Genomic DNA, 3,803 nt, shown 5'->3' on the forward strand with positions numbered 1-3,803 from the left:
GTGCTCCCGGAGACACACGAAAGCTGTCCTCACCTCACTCGTGCATCGTTTGGCACTTGGACGAGTTTCTCCGCACGACTTCGGATGGTCAGATGCTTGGCGCAGTCAGCCTTGAGCCTCGATCATTGCGCAAATGAACGCAAACGCAGCAGTTCTTCACGTCCCTTTGGCACGCACAGTAGGTATTGTGAGCACAAGCAATGTAGATTGACGAAAGTTTCGGCGATAAATTCTACGCGAGGTACGGGGAAACTGCGGGAGTAGAAATCGGTGATACACTCGGCGAGTGCAACGCGCCAGCGCTAGCACTCGGAACACACACGCCCACAACGCCGTTTACCAGACGACAACTGCCGCGGACAAGTCCAATCAATAAGAAGCCGCGCCGCGTCGACGTCAGGTGACGCTACTGTACATAGTTTGGCTACTACTAGACGTGTGTGGAACGTCCTCTTGCCATCTTACTTCGAAGATAAACAGTGAAGCACTTGTCCACGTATAGGTATATTAATTATGCGTAGACTTTCTGAGCACTTGAATTGTGATTTGCTCAAATTCTGATTCCACTTGAATGTCAGGCGTAGTTCTCAATTGTGCTTCACATTATTTGTATTATTGCGTACATCAGCGAGTCTACTCACACATGGCGCTAAATTTGAACCACCGGTATTTGCAGCATTGTCAACACGGGAAACTGTGGGTCGCCGTTTTTTATACTGAAAATAATAAATGTCAGATGCAACAAAACGTTCATCAAATGTGACACGTTCACACGCAGCGCGACCAAACCACTGATACATTTTCACCTTGTCAATTATGTTATTCCCATGCACATTTCTTCTGTTTGAAGATGTGTGCTACAGATAAAGCAGTGGATATGCTGCAGCCGTTTTCAACAGCATTTGCTTGTGAGCAGGTATTCTTAACATAGCCTGTCTGAAAAATAAGCACAAGAATCAGCTTAATCCAGCAGCGGACATTCATCTGGCCCCGAGCCTCCCTTCATTTGTTGGTGCAAGGAAAGTGAGTCAAATTGCATGTCATACCCGTGCTTTTTTTTTTTAATTATTGCATGTAGCATGAATTTAATGAGAAATACTTGCATGAAAGCGGTGAAAGGGGGGGGGGGGGGGTCCTTTTATGGAGCTTAGCAGGGTTTCTTGGGGCCAACATGCTCGAGAACTCCTACACTAAAGTATGTGTATTTTCAGAATAACTTTACTCGCGACAGGTATCTCACATTGATAAAATATAGGTCATATATGAACTGCCATCATCTTTGAAAGCGATGCCATGCAATTCCATTAGTATGTTCTATTCGTCACAGGAGTGATTGGCCAATTTTTCTAATTGCTCTGGTAAACATGTGCATATAGTTTCAGGGTACATTTATGTAGACACAAACATTTTCATGTTTGTATCTACAAGCTAGGACCAGAAACTGCAAATACCTAGGAAACTTTAAAACACCTGATAATAGCAAAACTATGCAACATCAAATAATTTCCCCAGCACTGTAATGTACTGCTTGAAAATTGTTTTTTGGAAATCTGAAAACTAACTTCGACATAAAAGACATCAAAGAAATTTGATTTAATTAGTATGTACGAATTCAAGTTTCGATGAAACATGGCAATGAACTTGTTGCTATTTCACAAAGGCACATAACCTTGAATACGCCAATGAATTTTGAATCATTGTTGTGTAGCCCGGTGAAAAATTCAGTTAAAAATTTAGGCACTAGCTTTCACTGCAAAAACAGACAGGTTCTTTCAAACCAGTGCATACAGAGACCATTATAAGCAACATTGCAAAATTTCATCTTTATTGTTCAACACAGCGATAAACATAAAAGCTTAACACGATTTCTTAACAGTGATATCTTTTCAGAGCGTTTACAATTGTTCCAGTCAAGCTATGCAAGTCTGCCAACTGGTGCCGAAATCAAACTATCGATAACAAGCTAATATTGTAACGATGTTGAAGGACTCGGGGTATAACAAAACGTATTTATTAAAGGGCGAACCTGTGCCCACAACTCAAACGGACTATGGTCGTAGCACGTTACAGCAGAACGGCAAGATGTCTTCCTCTTCTACTTCTTCAAGAAGAGTCCCAAGCGCGTGGCACACATCAGCAGGGGCCAGCTGGGTTCTCGTGCTATCATCATCGTCTCTGCGCAACACTAGACGGCGCCCATGTATGTCTCTGTGCGCGTGGTGATGGGCGCGTTATTTGAATGCAGTCACTATGTCGTGGCAATATCACCTTTTATAATGACAGTCCTTTACAACAACCAGAAAAATGAATACAACAGTCTCAAAAGTAAGTGCTCCATAAATTGAGCATTGTAATTACATTATAAGTGCATTATTTATACATGTTCAGTATAGAGCAAGTAAAAATATACATACTAAAAAATAAACACAACAGATAATTCATTGCTACCACAAAATGAAATATGTACAGATTTATGCAGAAATACATGTACCACTTCAGTCCCGAAACAAACTCTGCTACACAGTGAGAAATGTGCCTACACCAGGCCTGTAGTCAGGAGATGGGGGAGGGGACCTGGGGGCTCAGGCGACCACCGAAACTTTAATGGAGGTGGGTATTATTTTACCAAAAATAAATAATGAAAAAGATGTTTTTCTCAAATGAAGAAGGCCTTTGGAGAGTGCCCCTCCCTCATTCCTGAAAAAATTCCTGGCTACGGGCCAGCACAGTTTGAGACACACAAGGACGCACACTTTCCAAGTGCAACAAACAGCTGATTTGCATGTAAAGCTGTTGGCGATAGCTGCTTTGTCACAGGCACTGAACAAATGAAGACGGGGTTGGCAACAATGCTATTCGTGCAGTCAAGCACCAATGAAGGTTGTTTTGAAAATACACACACAGTAATGCCTTACAAACATTACTCATGAACCATCCCCGGGCTAGGTGAAATTACACATCATACTGAAAGCAGGCACTGCCATGAGCAGCTCCGCTAAATCTTTGTCATCCGTGGTAAGGAGAGCTTAGAAGTGGTGCACGAAGTTGCCATTTTCTTGTATGCCCTCTTTTCATACAAAGCTCTGCGCCTTCTTTTTTCAAGACTGCCAGTGCCGGTTGTTGGACGTCACACAACAGACAGAATGCTAATGGCCAATAGCCAACATATACCAAGATTGGCATTTGGCCAGTATGCACTTTTCGTACTAGGGTTCTAGCACGTGTTGGTGCCACACTCCAAAGTCTGCAAACATTACATGGTATTCGCACCAGTGTGCACAGGAACCACAACAGGAGAGAGCGATCATGTTTCGTCATGCACAATCAAAGTCGAGATATGTGCTGAGGCTTCTTTCCCTTGAACCATCTCTATCTGTGTAGCTTCTAGCTCGCTTCTGAAGGTAAGAAAAGAGAGAAAATTCTCAAAGCATGCAACAAATTCTTGTAACTCCACTTATTCACAGTGGATTCAAGAAATTGTTATCGTAATTGATTTGTGAGTCTATAAACTCCAGTACTGATGTCACTGTATGATTACTTGAAAAATGGTTCCAGACCCTTTTAATAACAGAAGCATGATAGAATTATATTCTATGCCCGAGTTCTTGAGACACAACATTGATTTCCACCTAAAAAAAATAAGAGAGAGTGAGAGAAGATCTAATCAAATTTTGAAAGCATTCAACTTCAGCAATATACATAGATATGTGTCAGACCTTCGTTTTGCTCACGTGTCAAACGCCTAGCTTATGACAGCAGGTGACCGATACGATGGGAAACATTCAAGCCGCCACAAAGAAAGG

General features: G+C 42.2%; 1 protein-coding gene across 1 annotated transcript in view; it reads right to left on the reverse strand.

Moving 5' to 3' along the window:
* The window catches only part of LOC119188241 (uncharacterized), a 129,230-nt gene extending 128,917 nt beyond the window's left edge, over positions 1–313 (reverse strand). The window contains exon 1 of the mRNA XM_075895499.1: positions 34–313. The gene's annotated coding sequence lies outside the window, so the exon portion shown is untranslated. The remainder of the gene's footprint in view (positions 1–33) is intronic.
* Positions 314–3,803: the final 3,490 nt, after the last annotated feature.

This window comes from Rhipicephalus microplus, chromosome 1 (genome assembly GCF_043290135.1).
Source record: "Rhipicephalus microplus isolate Deutch F79 chromosome 1, USDA_Rmic, whole genome shotgun sequence".
Taxonomy (NCBI): Eukaryota; Metazoa; Arthropoda; class Arachnida; order Ixodida; family Ixodidae; genus Rhipicephalus; species Rhipicephalus microplus.